Source organism: Silene latifolia, chromosome 6 (assembly GCF_048544455.1).
Source record: "Silene latifolia isolate original U9 population chromosome 6, ASM4854445v1, whole genome shotgun sequence".
NCBI classification, from domain to species: Eukaryota; Viridiplantae; Streptophyta; class Magnoliopsida; order Caryophyllales; family Caryophyllaceae; genus Silene; species Silene latifolia.
The window spans coordinates 13,764,679-13,783,923 of record NC_133531.1 but is presented as its reverse complement, the minus strand read 5'-3'; the positions used below and the strand labels follow the sequence as shown (position 1 = coordinate 13,783,923).

The window sequence follows — 19,245 nt, the reverse complement described above, 5'->3', positions numbered from 1 at the left end:
TTTTTTTTTTCGAAAAAAAAACTTTCCTTCCTTTTTTTTTTCTGATTCGGTAAAAGGAAAAAAAAATAACCTAAAAACGTTTTTTTTTTTTCCACGGCATACCTAAAAAAAATTTAGCCGTCAAAATTATTTTCCTTTTGCGGCAAAAAGCCTTAATACAAAAATTGATGAAGAACAAAGTTTATAGTTGCTAATAGAACATGGTTTAGCAAATGAATTAACAATCATGATTAATCTTATATGCGAAAACTATATAGCAAAAACAAGTTCTTGTATCAATGACATGATGATACTATATCTATTCTAACTTAATCTGCATTAAATCAAAATTTTCCAATACTTCATATGATAATTTTAACTCATTAAAACAATGATATGATCAAAAGAGATTGAATATAAATCATCAAACAAAAGGAAAAACAAAATCAAAAAAACAGGCCGAAAGGAAAAAAAAAAAGGTCTCGGCTAAAAAAAAATTTCAACCGAAAAAAAACGAAACCCTAATTTATTTTCTCGAAAATTAGGTTATAGTTTACATACAAATTTTATGAAAATCATCAAAATTAAAATCGTGGCCTAGTGCTCTGATACCACTTGTGGGAAATAAATCTGTATACTTCCCTTAAACTAGAAGGATTATAACGATTTAATAAAGATGATCTAAGGTCATAAAATAAAATACATAAAAATAAGTAAAAAGATTTAGAATTAACCTTCGGTCCTAGCAAATATGACCTAAGAACAATATCAAAATTGATATTCGCCTATTAGTTGCACCCAAGACGATCTGAGATATGCCCTATGATTATGCTAGAAATCAATCTAAAATTTTCTGTAAAATTTAATTGTCTTTGTGTTCTTGTGATGAGAAAGAGGAGGCTAGGTCAAGAAAAAGCATTAGGGTAGAAATAATTCTCTACCTTTCTTTTTATACAGACCGAAACTTGGAGTCAATTAGGAAAAGAAAAACTTCCCTAATTTCGGCCAAGTGAACCGAAATAAGGAGTATTTTTCTCTTTATTTTGGTCTTTCCAAAAATATATAAAGTGTGTTAAATTATCATCTAGTGAGGATCGAACCCATGACCTCTTGGCTTGTGTACCCTCACTATTACCACTATGACACATTCAACTTGTTGATATTAAATACAACTGATTATATTTAACTACGAATTAACAGATTAATTCGTCCAAACTAACCTTATATATATTTAATTTAAATATAACTTATTATATTTAATTTACGAATTGACAGTTAATTCGTCTCAACTTAATATTATTTAATTTTCATTAAATAATTATCTCATCAACACATTGACTAACTTTTTAGTCATTTTGGGCATCAATGTAATTATATTTCTATAACCACATTTCTCAAACACGTCCTATAGGTATGACCTTTAGGGACCAGTTGATCACCGCCATCTGTATGATAATAACGTCAAACTTTCTAGCAAGCCAACCGTTATTAGGTAAACGTTAATCAACTGATTAAATATACGAAGTATACCCTTGTGAACCTGTAAGAGATTTACAAATGTTATCACACTAATTTGTGGAGGACACCAGCTCCAACAAACCGGAGCACTAAAGAGTTAGGTAGAAGTAATAAGGAGTTGACTTGTTAATTGATTTTGTCGAGTGTAAAAAAAAGAATGAGGGGAGTAAACTAGGAGAATGTTGATCAGAGTTATGTGATATAGAAGTTAGGAATCGTCGAGATGTATGATACTATCATGGGGATGTGAGTTAATGGTTATATAGGAGTTCCAGGTCGACATGTTAATCATGATTTTCGAGGAATTAAGGAAGAAGAAGGTTGGTAGGGTATTGACACGATATGAGATTTTGGTGGGGAGTTAGGTGACGATACACTTAAAGACAGAATTAAGATGAATGTTCAGGTAACGTTAGTTGATGGACTTAATGTTCGATATTTGGGATGTTAACCGAAGATGGGAAAGAAACAGTGATATTTGGAGATGAGTGTAAGAGGTTTGATATACGAACAGTGGTAGTGTTGAGGTGTTGTCACTAGTGGTTATGGGTGATGATAAGAAGGAAAGATAGTCATTCTAAAGAGATTGATTTTGCAGAGACCAGATTGATATGTATGGTTGTGAGGTAGTATAAGATGTGGTTATAGGAGGCGGTTGCTAGTAGTTGAGTATTAGTGGTATGGTTACAACTGTCATGAGGTGATAGTTATGCGAATGGGAGAATGTGTTATGAAGGGCATGCGAGTTTAAGCTCGGGCGAGATATAACCTTTATCAAGTGGTAACTTACGTGATCAGGATTGACTAGTTGGATGTGATTACTGGTCTATGATATGTATAAATGTTTGTGTGAGGTTCTGACCTCACGAGAATTGGTATGGTGTGATAGTTATAAATTTGTTATCTGATTGTTCTGTAATATATGTTGGGTACGGTAACCTAATGGGATGATATTCAAAAGTGATAATTTGGGTGATCTGGCATGGTTAGTTATACTTGTATGTGTATTCATGATATATATTTATTCCGTGAAATGGTATGGATGATATTCATGAGGTTCTTATCTGTTTATTCCGTGTAATATGTTGTGTTGTGATCTAGTAAAGCAGTTTTGAGTAAGTTTTCTTGTCCGGGAAGTTATACTGAGTCGGTGTTTATGGGAATTGTGTAAGTTGTGATGACTGCATGTGGCTGTTGTGCCTCGAGTGGTGATCCGGGCACGGTACTTTGTGTTTTGATGCGAGTATTTTCGCGCTGCGGTGCGGTTATTGGTGACGGTGTTGCGATGCCGTCATCAGTTGTGGTGGCGTAGGCGGAATGATTACGAGACGAGTTTTCGAAAGTACATACCAGTTATACATAGATTGTTTTTTTTTTTGCTAAAATATAAGCTTTTAATTGATTAACCTCAATTACAAGAGTTTTAAAACCATACATCATTTTGTGCTAGTATCAAATGAGATTCACCTTACATAACCAAATTCTATCTTTTGGACTAACTACTCTAGGTTTACACTCATGGAATCTGCTAACAATCATCTTTCTAATCTGTTGCACTACCAGTTCAGGCCTGGTAACACTTCCATGAATACGTGCACCATTTATTTGCATCCAAACCATGTACCAACAAGCCAAAAGAGTAGCAGTACACAACTTATTACGAATTGCACTCCATCTCTTCCTAGCAATAGCAATCAGGGCATTCTTCTGATCAATATCAGACTCCAGCCAAAGTCCAGTACCTTGCGGCAGGCTCTTACTAAAGTGACACTCCTCAATCAAATGTTTATGCGTTTCAGTAGCTGACTGGCACAGGCAACACAAATCATCCTGTGAAATCTGAAGATGAGCCAGTTTATCTTTCAACATAAGCGCATTATTTGAGATTAGCCAGGCAATAAAAGAATGCTTTGGTAGAGCCATAGAACACCAGACAACCCTATGCCAATCAACCTGAACTCTTTTATCTCTTAACCATTCATATCAGCCTTTAACAGTATACCCCCTTGATCCAATACTCCATTGTCCATCTACAATCCCCTCTTTGATTAGATCCTTGACATTGCAAACTTTCCTCCAATGCCAACTGGAATCTGCAGTAGGACTGTAGTCAAACCAACTGGCACCTTTTAAGTACACATGATGAACCCATTGTACCCATAATTTATATGGTTGCGCTTCTATCCACCATGCTAGTTTCCCAATAGAAGGCTTATTCCAAATCTGACTCTGCTTTATTCCTAATCTACCCTCATTCAGAGGGACACAAACTTTAGCCCAACCAAGCAGAGGAACTCTAGAATATTCTGACCTACCTTCCCATAAGAGGGACCTATAGATAGCATCCACCCTAGACATCACACCTTTAGGGAGGACAAACATAGAGGCCCAATAAGTATACATAGAAGTTAGGACAGAATTAACCAATACAAGTTTCCCAGCATAAGACAATCTTTGAGCTCCCAGACTTCTAATCCTCTCAACAATTTTATCCACTAACCCAGCACAGTTCTTCTTCTTTAATCTCCCTGCAGTAATAGGTACTCCAAGATATTTAAAAGGCAGTGTGCCTTCTGTAAACCCTGAAATACCTAAAATTTCTTTCTTCAGCCGAGTCTTGACTCTTTTAAAATATGCATAAGACTTCTGTGCATTCATTTGCAGTCCAGAAGCAGCTGAGAAAGCAGAATAAGCTCTTAACAAAACCATAATAGACTGTGCATCTCCTTTGCAAAACAACAAAAGATCATCAGCAAACATTAAATGAGTTAACTTCATTTGCTTGCAAAGAGGGTGGAAATGGAATTTCATTCTGTTTGTATCACAAGAAAGAATCCTACTCAAGTACTCCATACTCAAAGTAAACACCAATGGCGAGACTGGATCCCCTTACCTTAACCCCCTTTTGCCAGGGAAAAAGTCAAAGGTCTCACCGTTAAGGGAAAGAGAGAATGAATCACTTGTGATGCATTCCATTAACAGCTTGCTAAATGTAGGAGGAAACTTGTAAGCATCCAGCAACTCCTGAACAAATCTCCAACTTACAGAATCATACGCTTTCAAGAGGTCCATCTTAAACATACATCTTGGGGAGCAAGACTACCTATTATAAAGCCTTAGTAAATCCAGACACACCATGATGTTTTCAATTATACTCCTACCTTGGATGAACCCTCCCTGATTTAAACTAATCAGATCTGGCAAAACCCTAGCCAATCTATTACACATGAGTTTGGACACACACTTGTATATCACATTGCAGCATGTTACTGGCCTGTATTGAGTCACATTTGTTGGCATCTTACACTTGGGTATTAATGTAAGAGTTGTGGCATTGATTTGCTTCAGGATTTTCCCAGTTCTGAACACATCCAGTACAGCAGCACTAACTTCCTCTCCTACCACACTCCACGAGTCCATAAAGAAAGCACTTGAAAACCCATCAGGGCCAGGTGCTTTGTGCTCAGGGATAGAGAATATCGCTTCCTTAATTTCTGCAGCTGTAACTGGTTTCAGCAAGATCTCCCAGTGTCTGGAATCATAAACCGTCCCTTTCCTGACAATATGCACATTCACAGGTTTTGTCTCTTTGGTAATACCAAGAAGATCTTTGTAATAGTTTAAAAAAACTTCCTGAATGCCATGAGGATCATCAAATTCATCTCCATGAACATCTTTAATCATCAACACTTGATTCCTCATGAACTTACTTTTAATCACTACATGAAAATATTTTGAATTACAATCTCCATCTTTAATCCAAGCTGCTTTTGCTTTTTGACTTAAAAATTGAGTGCAAGCAGCCTGTAACTCTTGTTGAGCTATAATCTCCTTAGCAATCCAATCTGCATTCCCAGGATTCCTCACAATCTGAATTTGAATGTATTCCAAATTCTTCAAGGCCATGGCAGAGGTGTTTTCAATGTCACAAAAAAACTCTTTATTGAAATTCCTGAGATGCAACTTAAGCATCTTAAGCTTTTTAACAAGATAAAACATCTTAGTACCCTATTGATGTACATCCCACCAACTATTCAGAGCAGGAATATAATTAGTAGCTTTACCACACATATTATAATACTTAAATGGTTTATTATGTGTAGCCAATTGACTCTTGCATTTTATAACACATGGGGTGTGATCAAAGGCTCTTTCTGGGAGAAAATGAGCATACATATCTGCCATAAGGGTACTCCATTCACCATTTATCAGAACCCTATCTAATCTGTTGTAAACACGAGTAGCAGGCTCTTGTGTATTGTTCCAGGTAAAGAGAGATCTCATTGCTGGACTATCCACCAAACCACACCTAGTCAAACAGTGTTGGAACTCATCAATTTCAGTATCACTACTACTACCACCCAGTCTTTAAGAATGAGACAAAACACAGTTAAAATCCCCACAAACTATCCAGGGTTCAGAACCAGTATCAGCAAAATTTTCCAACTGCTCCCATAACTCATGTCTACCAATGATATCATTATAAGCATACACCATAGACAACCTAAAGATAGAATTTGTAGCAATTTCAGTAACTCTCATGTTAATACATTGAGCTGAGTAACCACATAAGTCAACATGAAAAATGGTAGGATCCCAAAGAATCCAAACCCTACCTCCCTTATATATAGATTGTTGTTTTGTTTACTGCTGTTTCCTGCGAGTTTCGATTTGAACAGATAGACGGTTGTTTTGTTTATTGATGTTTCTTACCAGTTTCAGCTTGGGAGTAAGGGTAGAGTATGATATGGAAGAGAGTTGTGTATGTTTCCATTGTTGTCTTGGTATAGTGATATCTTGTTAATGTGACACAGTTGCGAGAGGTTGTTGGAGTACTTGTAATCTTCTTTTAAAGGAGGCATTGGTTGACATAATAATGGTAAGTGATTTATAGAACATGTGCTGTACTGATCTGAAAGCTGCAGGTGGTTCATAATCTTTTATTGGGATAGTGAGTGCAGAGTGTTGGGAATTAATATCATGTTAAGTTATGGATGAGTTTTGCGGTGATGAAAGAAAAGTACTTGAGAATCTAGTGTGAGTGTGCGTAATAATTGTGGATCGGGAGTTACGAGTATGGAGATAGGTGCATGTATAAAGGATTATGTCGTTTTGGCAGTAATATGGAACAATTGAAGTATTGGTTATGCTAAGGATTTTGTGGTATAGGTTAGGTGGTGTGCCGAATGAATTGAGGTATGAGAACTGTTAAAGTAAGAGAGCCTTGGATATAGGAATGGTTGTAAGTGTTGAGATTATAGACGGTTATCATTGACATGCGGTGGTGATGAGAAGATACAACTAAGGATCTAGTATTAGTGAGTTACGAGGACGTAACATTTATCTTAAGAGGAGTAGGATGCGCCAAAGAGAGTTTGATGGTTGTATATGTTGTAGTAGATTTGGAAGTTTGAGTCTTGGTGGAGAATAAAGAATGGATTTGTATTGTGGTTGATATTATTAAAGGTAATGGCCGTGCTTGTAGTACTGTGATGTTTAGGAATGTGAGAATACTTCGATAGTGTTGACAATTGGATGATGATGTTTATGAGTTAGATAATGTTGACAGGTTGGATGATGATGTTATGAGTGGGAGTAAAGTTCGAGGACGAAGTTCCTTTTAAGGATGCTAGAATGTAACATTCCGTTTGATGTTTATGAGTATCTTGATATTGGGTTTTCTAGTGGATAATATATTAGTGAGACGGAGCTAGCGGTATTTGTGGATGGTATTTGGTAGTGTATGGAGTTAATGTCGAGAGAGACTATAATGTAGTTGATACGATATCGTGAGCCATGTTGTGGAGGTAGACATAGTTGGTGGAGTTGGTGTTAAGAGTTCATGTTTTATAGGTTGGGGTTTTGTTTTGAGTTCTTAGTTGTGTTGTTGTGTCTTGATCGAGTTAGTATGTTTGTTTTGACTATGGGTTGAACTTCGAGGACGAAGTTCCTTTTAAGGAGGGAAGACGGTAATACTACGGTTTTCTATGTCTTTGGGTACTCTATCGAGTAGGGCTTACTCTGCCGAGTAAGTAAGTTTGGTTTACGAAACAGTGTTCTGCTGATGGGTACTCGATCGAGTAAGTTGGGGACTCGATCGAGTAAGGGTCACTCGATCGAGTAAGTTGGTCTTACGGGTTGTTTTAGCCGGGTTTTGTTAATAACGCGTGATTAGTATTTAAGGGTTCCGTCATCTTCCTTAATCACTTTTACTTTTCTAAAAAACCTTTCAAAGAGAGAAAAGAGTTACGTTGCTTTATTCTTCGCGTTATTATCAAATCCCAAAGGCTAAGGTTGTCGGATCATCGTGTTCTTTACGCCGTTGAGTTCGTCGTGTCAAGGGTAAGATCCTTGTATAATTTTTATATTGTTTTGTTGGTTTTGTTTAAAACCCTAATTGGGTAGTATTGGGGGGTTTTGGAGTATTATGTTGATTAGATGGTAATAGCATGATTATGTGATTATAGGAGGAGGTTTCGTAGAGGAGCATTATTGATTAGTTGCTTGTGACGGTCTTGTGATTGCTTATTCTAGGTAGGATTTCCTACTCAGTTATTGGTTACATATTTGTTGGTTGGTTGATTGATTGTTGGTGGTTGTTAATTAATAACATTTGTCTAGATCGTATTGGAATTGGTGATTATTGATTTCATAGTTGGTTGTGATTGTTTGTCTGTGGTTCTCGAGGTGCGTCCTCAGCTGAGTGGAATCACTTGCGGGAGTGGCTTCACGCCCTTGATTCGCCCTCTGTGGAACCCGCCACAGAGGGGATGTGCACATTAAGGAACATGGGTTATCGCTCGGATGAGATGAGCGGGGCTTAGGTGGGAACGGCTGCGGTCCCCCACTAGCGGTGTGGACTACTTATTGCGATAGGTATTCTGGCAGGATTACACACTTTAGTGTGTAGTCAGGTGTGTGGAGAGGTGATGGAGATTGGGTGACTTGTGTTTTGTTTCTGTTTTATTGCTTTTGTGTAATCGGTAACTGACCTCGTTCAAATGTTTTGAAAACCGTGGCGATCCATTCGGGGATGGTGAGCAGTTATTGAGCAGGTATGAGATGGACGCGCATGGGATAGTTGGGTTGAGTTGCCACGAGATGTCTAGAAGTCTTCCGCTGTGTCTTAAACATTTATTTACTTTATTTGAGTTAGCTTTTTGGAATAGTTGTATTTCCTTTTGATAGTTTTGGTTTGGACTTGTATCGCTTTAAATATATTTAATAAAGTACGTTTCGTTATTGTCTATTTGATATACATTGCCTCGGGTAACCGAGATGATAGCATTCCCATGCCTTAAGTGGTCATGGTAAGGCACTAGGAGTATGGAGGTGTTACATTGACATTTTCGTCAAATAAGATATCTAAAATTAGACCTGGTAAACGGGTCAATTTTGGGTCAGGTCATTTCGAGTTTATCGACTTTAGGGATGGTCGCACCGGGTCATTTCAGGTTCGGAAAATTTTCGGTCAATTATTATCAAATTATTTGTGGAGAATAATCAATTTGAAACAATAGACATTTTGGTCGAGTTATTCGGGTTCGGGTCAAGTTCAATTATTGAGTTCGGGTGTCGGGTCGAGTTATTCGGATCTGGTCTATTCAATTTCGCCAGGTCTACCTAACTGAGCCTTAATTAAGTTTTAATCTTGCAATGTATTTTATGTATTCTCATACAGTTTCGTTTTTCCGTAATTACATTTTCGTTTAAATCGCACTACTGTCATATATGGGATGTAAGGTATTTATTCTCATACTGTTTCGCCTTGGTAGGGTGGTGTTGCAACCTTATATGGCCCATTTTCGTCCTCGTCCTCAAATTCAAAGAGTTGCATAAAAAGAGACAGTAGTTGCATAGGCACATAAAATTTGTTAATATGCGACATCGTATATTGAAGTCAAAACATTGCTGTATGAGGTTTATGCATGGTTTAAACTTGGATTTTGGTGGTACAGCATACATTCTCAAGTCACTCACATAGTCACGTTTGAATAAATTTCATTTTAGATGCCCAAGTTAACCCATATAAGTGAAATTAGGAAATTGAACTATCACTATCAAATTAAACTTGCAAAATATATAAAACACACCAAAAATTTTGTAACTAATAAGCAATAAAACCATATTCTCATGACAATTAAAAGCTCACAATGTTTACATTTGCACCTAGTTACAACAAAACCCATTTGAAAATCACACACATTAACTTGCAAGAAAAAAAAAAAAAAAAGAGAAAATATCTGGCTCAAGCATCACTAATGAAGCCGGGATCACGACGAAGGAGAATGGGACACGTGGAAGGCGAGTCAGACCAGCCCGTTCAAGGAAGGATGCGTGTTGAATTTTTTTTCAAAATAAGGTTATGGACCAAACTATTTCTCGTTTTAGGGTCCATTTCAAACTAATTCTCGCCAATGGGTCCACGTCATCAATTTTTTTTTTTTTTTTTTTTTTTCATAATTGAATAAAATCGCTTACTGAAAAAGCAATGTATAGTATTTCACCCAAAATCGCTACCGTACTCAGCGATTTGGATCTTATAATTTTGGACCCAACAACCAGAAGCTTCTGTATTCTTGGACGACAGATTTTAGAGGCAAATCGCTGCTGTCCATAGCGATTTGGATTAAATCGCCAGCTGCCAAAGCGATTTGGCCTAAATCACTATAAAATGTAGCTTCATTCATCCTCCTACAATAATGCAAACCAGCAAAGCTCCATATCCAAACGTCATCATACGATTTCAACAACACAAAAAGCACAAAGTGAAATACATTAAAAGAAAAGTTTAGCACAACATCACAAGTGTGATTTTTAAATCCATGAAAGTATAGCTTCTACATAATAATATTCATACAAACACACTAGCCTCTACGGAAACGGCCTCTTTTTGTGTTTCTTTGTGAAATAGATCCTTCCGGTTCATCATACTCTTGCACTTGGCTTACTCTTCCTCCCAAATGACGGAGATTGTATCGGAGATTTGGGACAGTCGTCGAAATTTTAGGTTTGAAATTTGGGGATTTTGTTTTGTTTAATGTGTCCAGTAAATGGGAGAGCACGACAATTTTTTTTTAATATATAACAAAACCAAATCGCTTCCCTGGATAGCGATTTAAGCTGATCTCATGCTTCAAAAATAAAAGCCCCAAATCGCTGAGTATGGGAGCGATTTTGTGTGAAATACATTAAATCGCTTTCCCAGTTAGCGATTTTATTAAATTCTGAAAGAAAAAAAAACTGATGACGTGGACCGATTGGCGAGAATTAGTTTGAAATGGACCCTAAAACGAGAAATAGTTTGGTCCATAACCCTATTTTGAAAAAAAATTCATGCGTGTTGGGCTTTCCACTTCCGTTGAGACCCATCTTAACAGAATGTTCTGCTGTAAACTTCTTTTCATCTCCAGCCTTCTTGTCATTGGGACATATAAGTCGCCTCTATATTGTATAGGCTGATCTTCATATTTGCAAGAGTTCACTAGATTCGTATTGTCATATATAGGCCTTGTTGATAAAATTAAAATCATCAAATTATAAAATAAGTTCGTTTTCTATTCTATTTGAGAGTGAAAAATCAAGCATTAAATTTTTATAAAAAATGTAAGCCAACCAACTAGATAATGATCGAAAGCAATATCATTTAATTATTCAACAAGATATTGTACAAATACTTAAAATATAATATTGGATGAAAATATGATTCCAAAATACAAAAATTAAAGATTATATAAGAATAACATGAATTGTGTCATATATAAAAAGTACAACATTGTTAGGGTAAGAATGTGGAAGTGTATTACAGATTTACAGCTCAAGTGCTCAACCCTACAAAAGGTAGAAAAGAAGTGTGGTGAGTAATTTTATCGAAGATCATTGAAAAATAATTGACGGTTATTCAAAATTTTATTTAAAGATAAAATAATGATTATGAATAATGCATGTTATTCAAACAAAAAATGATTATAATTTTCATTGAGATTCTTAGTTCGTTCTAGTAAGATTTTTGTACTTCATTTTTGTCACAACAAGCCATCCATTTCATCATTAGATAGACGTTACAAACTTGTCTCGCTTTATAAATGAGAGTTTGTGTAACAGGGAGCACTTGCACGAGCTTTTATTGCCTTGTTTAATAAAAAAAATTATATTTTATTATTATGATTTGTAAATGTAAGTACTTCTAATGGTTATTATACGATCGGTGTAAATAATTCCTAAAAGTTTCGGCTTATGTATTACCAGCTCATCTACGAATCATGAATCGAACATTGGACAAACTTTCTTAAAATTAAAGAGACAAAATCCTATTAATTTATCATCCCATGCATACAAAGTTTATAAAACTGAAATAACTTGAGGCATTTCCACTTTTTTTTTTTTTTTTTTTTTTTTTTTTTTTATTAGGTAAGAAAACTAGGTTGATCCTCTAGGGTAGGACCAACCTATCTCATCCTTTCGAATGAGGGAGGTAAGTTGAAGCCACCGGCTATCAAACCACCTCGAAAGAGTTGGACATGTATGTCCAACTGAAGCCATGAAATCAGCAACCTTGATAATGCCTTTATTGTACATAATATACTCCTTAATATTCTCAATCACAAAAGAAAACAGATCAACAAACTCATTCTTTAACATCAACAAAGATTTGCTCTCAGTTTTGACTTTTCCTTGTCCTATGTCAACCTGCTTTCCATCTGTAAATTAACATAATTACACGTCGTTATTAGCCACCTAAATCTTCATTTCCAAAAAATATCCCACTTAGAGTATTTAAAATAATATTTGCTCAGTCTCAATTATTTATTTACGACATTAACATTTTATTATTCCTTAGCTTATGGCCTTCAAATCGCGTATGTTGATTTAGCCATTTTCTTATTAGAATGACCGACTCATAATATAAAAGGATTAGTCTCACATCATAAATAATACTCCAAAAAATTCTTTTAAAGAGGCTTGATCTTGAGAATTGAGACTCTTGGATTTTTACCAAAGTTTAGCAAGTGAAGTAGTGAACTATACCTTCACAGTCAGTCAGTCACTCTCAAACTTTCATCTTACGTAAAAATATTAGGAAAATATTATTGCAAAATTATAAAAATATACATCTCGTTGTTTCATAAATAATTTTCTAAACCATATATTTTTTATGCTACATTTATTCTAAATTATCGTCATCATTTTAATTTTAATTTTAACACTAGTGATCAAACAACGGTGCAACTTTATTTTAATCTTTAATCTCTCCATGGATATGAAAAATTATGCATGAAAAATTAACCAATCTTGAATCTAGTAAAGGGGACGTAGCATGCAGTCAAGTAGTCAACTATGCATGAAAAATTAACGTACGTCACACAATCTCTTTTGCATTAATGTACATGTGCTATATAACATAATAATCCGACTAAAAGAAGATCTTACAATGATGATGATTAGTAAGGTGGAGGAGGAGGAGATTTGTAGACTGGTGGAGGCTTGTGGTAAACTGGAGCAGGTGGTGAGTACACTGGTGGAGATTTGTATACAGGAGCGGGTGGTGAGTACACTGGTGGAGGCTTGTGGTAAACTGGTGCGGGTGGTGAGTACACTGGTGGAGGCTTGTGATAAACTGGGGTGGGTGGTGAGTACACTGGAGGAGATTTGTACACTGGAGCGGGTGGTGAGTACACAGGTGGGGGCTTTGGAGCGGGTGGTGAGTATACTTCTGGCGATTTCTGATAAACTGGCGTGGGTGATGACTCTGGTGAGTCCCCACCAGCTGATGGCCATCCAGTTCGGGGGCCAATAACCACGGTGTGGGTTGGTCTCGGTGTGTACTTGCGAACGAGTGGTGGGTATTTGTGCACAGGTGGCTGCTTGTAAACCGGGGTCTCCGGGGTTGTTTTTGGCCATGGAGTTGGGGTAGTAACCAAGGGGGAAGACGAGTAGTACTTGTGGTCGGCTGTAGTAAAGGACACAAATGCCACTAGTAAAGTGACAATTAGAGGAGCAAGGCCAAAGTTAGCCATATTTAGAAGTAGATAGAAGATATGTTTGTCTTGTGTTTTAAGCTTGCTCTCCATAACTCCTTTATATAGGGAGAACCCAAGGAGAGTGGTATGTCTCCGACGTTGAAAATTCGTCTGAATACTTTTCAAGAAATTTTTACAAGAGGACGTACTCGCTATACTCAAATGAGAATTTTATAATATACTTTCTCTTATTCGTTATAATGTTCTCTCTTTTCCAAAATGGATTATTCAAGTAATGTTTCCCTTTCCTTTTTTCATAAATTTTACTCTTATTTTATTCATCCCTCTCTTTAATCACCAAACCCCACAGAACTCTTTTACTCCTATTTTATTACCTTTCTTAATATTTTGGCCTCATAACTCCTTATTTAATTCCTAATAATTCATCTATCTCTCATAACATCAACCCCACCAATGTCCTTTATTCATTTTTAATAGTATTCCTTAAGTATCGTGCCAAAGACAAAGGGGAACATTATAACGAATTGAAGGGAGTATTTAATTTCTATTTTAGTGCTCCTCCTTTGTGTGCTGAGAGGACATATGTAAGGATGCAAGTATTTTCCTACTTTGGAATCTTTGTTTCTAAAATTACTCACTCCTATCAATTTCAAATTACGCAATTACTCTCTCCTATCCTCTATTTTCTTCTCAAAACACAATGGTCCCTCCTATCCTTTATTCTCTTCTCAAAACACAACGGGTATGGACCACACCCAAACGAATACAGGAGGGTTCCACTCTAAAACCTTATATAATGGAATTCTCTTTTCTAATTCTCCAATGTGAGATCCTTACATGTGTAACTCCATATGGGCCGGAGCTTTATTCTCAACATTACCTCACATGTAAATGAATTTGGATCACACAAATTTTCTAGAAAAGGAAATAGGGAAGAAACCTGAATAATCCGTTTTAGGAAATAGGGAAGAAAGTAGAAGATAGGAGAGAGTTTTTTCTAAAGCCATACTTGTTGAACAATGATTTTGATTATAGTTAGTCAAATTTTAAAAATTTAAATATAAATGTGATATATTTATGTTCGATAATATTAAAAAAAGGTTTCGAAGAATTATAATTTTAACACAGAAATAATATACTCCATATAAATGAGGTCAAAATGTCGTCTTGTAGACCGTAAAAAGTCAAACGAGTGATTGAAATGGGTAGGAGAAAGCACTTGTCATTTTAAAGGTAGTCCTGAAAAAGAGTTCTAAAATGCATCAATATTAAAACTTATAAGAGAGAGTTTTATCGTCTTTGTATTCCTGCCTGATTTGAATCTTGACTAAACCGAATGATATACAAAATGAAAAGAATAAACTACGAATTGATCGTGAAATATAGAGAGTATTTTATCACTTATGAGCATATTTTTTAAACTGGATCTAATAAATCGACATTTTAGAAAAGATTATTAATCATCCAAACTAATGTACACCATTGGATTTAACCGGATCTTCATTCAATTCAATTATTTGATTGAACCAAATGAACCCGAAATGTTATTCACCCAACTTGTTTTTGGGTTTGAAATTTATACGGAGTACTTCTTTCATTCAACTTCACTCTACATATTTCACTTTTGTACACTATTTATAATTGTATGTTCAATTTCAATTTTCTCTCGATACGTAAGTGTAAATATATTCATGTGGGATCTTGTTTGATTCGTCTTTACGAGTATATTAAAAATATCTAACTTTTATATTTTTTGCAAATACGTAGCTAAGGATATTTAACGCGTAAAATACGCGTTAGCAAACGTGAAAAAAGAAAGTGGTCGAGTGGAGTTGAATGGAGGAAGTAGTTTGGAAGCTTATGTAGTCAACTAGTCAACCATATGTCCATATCAATTACTTCCTCCATTCAACTCCACTCTACCATTTTCTTTTTTCACGTTTGTCAACGCGTGTTTTACGCATTAAATATCGTTAGCTACGTATTTGCAAAAAATATAAAAGTTAGATATTTTTAATATACTCGTAAAGACGAATCAAACAAGATCCCACATGAATATATTTCCACTTACGTATCGAGAGAAAATCGAAATTGAACACACAATTGTGAATAGTGTACAAAAGTGAAATAGGTAGAGTGGAGTTAAATGGAGGAAGTATTACATATCAAACAAAACGGAGTTTTGAACCACTTTATAGTTAAATGATCACTTTTGAAAAATAATGGAAAATAAGATGATTTAAGCTAAAAAAATAGTTCCCTCTAGGGTTTCCTTGGGAGGGTTTTCGGCCCCTAGGGTTTCCTTGGTTTGCCCCCTGTAAAGGGTTTTTACCTCGTTTTTCTTCAAAAATTCTCACACAATCTCTTTGTTTTCAGCGTTTTGTTCTAATAGCGTACCTTTTGTCTTACCTTTTGTCGGTTTTTTCTGTCGTTTTTCGTAATGGCTGCGACTAGGGCACAATTACAAATAAATCTAAATTCACCAAGTGAGGACGAGACGGAGGGAGGTGGAGGAGATGACCACCCTGCGGAGATAGATTGGGTGGTGGATGAATCTGAGACGGTGGAGGCGTCGGGCTTGTGTTTGGTTGGGCGGTTGTGGACGGAGAGAAATATCAATATGAAAGCCTTTGTTGACACCATGATAAGGGCTTGGAAGACAAGGGAGGGAGTTGTGGGAGAGGTGGTAGAAAAGCAGAGGAAAATTGTGACATTCAAATTCGAAAGTGAGGCGGATAAGCACAGGGTAATGGAGGAGCAACCTTGGCACTTTGAACGACACGTGCTCATTCTCTCAGACCTCGACACTGAAGCAGTACCGGCGGAGGTACCGTTATTTTTCTCCCCTATATGGATACGAGTTTATGACCTTCCCATAGGGGGTCGTATGAATATTGAAAATGCTATAAATTTGGGCAATGCTGTGGGCTCTTTTGTCTCGGTGGACAATTCTGTAAACCCGTCAATTAATAGGTCGATGAGAATCAAAGTGGTTATTGATGTGTGCAAACCATTGATTGATAGGATTACCATGAGAGGGAAAGGAGGAAAGCAGTGGAGAGTGCGTATTAGCTATGAAGGACTCCCCATTTACTGTTATGTATGCGGACACCTAGGGCATGGGGAGAAGGATTGCAGCGAGAGGAAGGGTCCAGTGGGAAAAGGACGTAGGTTTGGTGAATGGCTAAGGGCATCTCCGTGGAGAGTGGTGAGGAGCCCAAGGCCTGAGGAGAATCAGCCGGGAGGATGTGCAAGGAAGTTGTTTGGGGAGGAGGAGAAAGGGCATGAAGAGGAGGTGTTGGGGCGTATGGTGGATATGTTACGGAAGGTGTCTTTGAGTGGCACAGGAGTAGACAGGGAGCAGGAGAAAGGGGGGCCAATGTGGTGAAAGAAAGAGAGGGTGTTCAGAATGACCAGGCTGTTGTAGCAAGGGAGAATCAGGGTGGCTTGAGACTAGTGGAGGTTTCAGACGGAAAGGGAGGTGGAGAGGAGCCAACTACTCAGGGAAGGTGGTGAAGGTGCGTATGGGTGTCCATAAATGCACCAAAGGAGGACAGGGGAAAGCGGATGGTGAAGGGGTGTTAGGAGAGAAAAGAAAAGGGGGGGGGGGGTATGGTGACGGGGAGGAGGTGGTGGGATCGAAAAGGCTGAATTGTGGAGGTCTAGGTTACGTTTCTGATCATATAAAAGTAGCGGTGACTGGCGAGGACCAGCACCGCGAACAGCAATGAAAATATTCAGCTGGAACTGTCAAGGGTTGGGCAATCCCTTGACGGTAGGTAACCTCCGAGACTGGTGTTGGAGGGAGTGCCCAAACATTGTCTTCGTCATGGAGACAATGGTGAGTGAGAGGGAATTAGAAAAGATACGTAATAGCTGTGGTTTTTCTTCGGGTATGTGTGTAAATAGTAGGGGGAGGTCAGGTGGTATAGGTTTATGGTGGAGGGATATTAATGCTCATTTGATCTCGTATAGTAATAATCATGTTATGGTCGAAGTTTTAGATGGGAATAATAGTCCGGTGTGGAGGGCAGTGGGTGTTTATGGATGGCCGGAAGCTAGTAATAAACACAAAACGTGGGAGCTGATGAGGAACTTATGCGAGGGAAGTAGTGTCCCCATGGTTTTATTTGGTGATTTCAATGAAATTACTAGTAATAATGAGAAAGAGGGGGGTGCAATTAGAAGAGAGAGCCAAATGGATGCTTTTAGAAGGGATTTGGATGATTGTGCGCTTCACGATCTGGGGTTTAGGGGAAATAGCTTCACTTGGCAAAGGGGACTCAGTCTTGAAACGATGGTACGGGAAAGACTTGATCGAGCAGTGGCAACTACGGAGTGGTGGCATATGTTTTCAAGTATCTTTGTCCAGCATTTTCCCATTTACTCTTCGGACCATTCCGCAATTCTTATCAAGGAAGAGGAAATTCAACAGGGTATGACGGGCGGGAGAAGTTTCAAGTTCGAACCTTATTGGGTAGCGGATGAGCAATGTCGAAGCGTGGTTAAAGAGGCGGGGGAAAGCGAGGTAGGTGAGGATGTGCCAGGGAAGGTGAAGATGTGCTCGGTGAAGCTGGTGGATTGGGCAAAGCAGAGATTCGGGGATATCAAAAAACGCTTAAGGGAAAGGGAGAAGGACTTGGTTTTTTGGCAGCGTCAACCGCCGTCGGCGGATATGCTGTCTCGATGCAAAACCATCGTCAAAGAGCTTGACGAGCTAAGAAGACAAGTTGAAACTTACTGGTACACACGAGCTAGGAAATGCGAGCTCCGTGATGGGGATAAAAATACTAGCTATTTCCATCACAAGGCCAAGCAACGGAAGAAGAGGAATTTTATTGCAGGTATTGAGGATAAGGATGGGCAGTGGCGCACTGAGGAAGTCGAAATAACGAAGACCATTGAGGAGTATTTTAGCCAACTCTTTTGTACCAGTAACCCGACATGTTTCGAAGACGTTTTGGAGAGCATACCTGTGGCGATTTCGAACGAGATGAATGCTGCGTTGGACAGCCCGTTAAGGGACGACGAGGTGAAGGAGGCCTTGTTTAGTATGCACCCGAATAAAGCCCCAGGTCCGGATGGGATGCACGCCTTATTTTACCAACGCTATTGGGACATTGTTGGAGCAGATTTGTGTGGCTTTGTGAGAGACTGGTGGGAGGGACGTGGTGGTATTGACAGGGTGAACAGGACGAATGTGGTGTTAATCCCCAAAAATAATTCACCTAAAACAATAATGGAGTATCGCCCGATTAGCCTTTGCAACGTGGTTTACAAGCTCATCTCAAAGACCCTAGCAAACCGTTTAAAGCCGTTATTAAATGGTTTCATCTCGGAAAATCAAAGTGCGTTTACACCTGGACGACTAATTACGGATAACGCACTGGTTGCTTTCGAAACCTTTCATGCTATGAAACGAGGTGAAGAAGGAAGACATGGGACGGTGGCGATGAAGCTTGATATGAGTAAGGCGTACGATAGAGTGGAATGGGTTTTTCTCGAGGAAGTGATGAAACGGATGGGTTTTTCTTCAACTTGGAGGAATCGGGTTATGAATTGTGTGACTACTGTGGCTCACTCTTTCATAATAAATGGGAAGGTGTCGGGACTGGTGAGACCGAGCAGGGGACTTCGTCAAGGGGATCCCATATCGCCCTATCTTTTCCTTCTGTGTGCTGATGCGTTTTCTTAATTAATTAAAAAAGCAAGTGACGACGGCCAACTGCATGGAGCAAGGGTATGCCGAGGAGCACCGAGAGTAACA

General features: G+C 37.9%; 1 long non-coding RNA gene across 1 annotated transcript; it reads right to left on the bottom strand.

Annotated features, from left to right (window-relative positions):
* Positions 1–11,775: 11,775 nt before the first annotated feature.
* Positions 11,776–13,572, bottom strand: LOC141586401 (uncharacterized). The gene is made up of 3 exons (XR_012519514.1): positions 12,928–13,572; positions 12,052–12,197; positions 11,776–11,870 (listed from the first exon to the last, which is right to left on the bottom strand). It is a non-coding gene; the product is annotated as an uncharacterized LOC141586401 (long non-coding RNA).
* Positions 13,573–19,245: the final 5,673 nt, after the last annotated feature.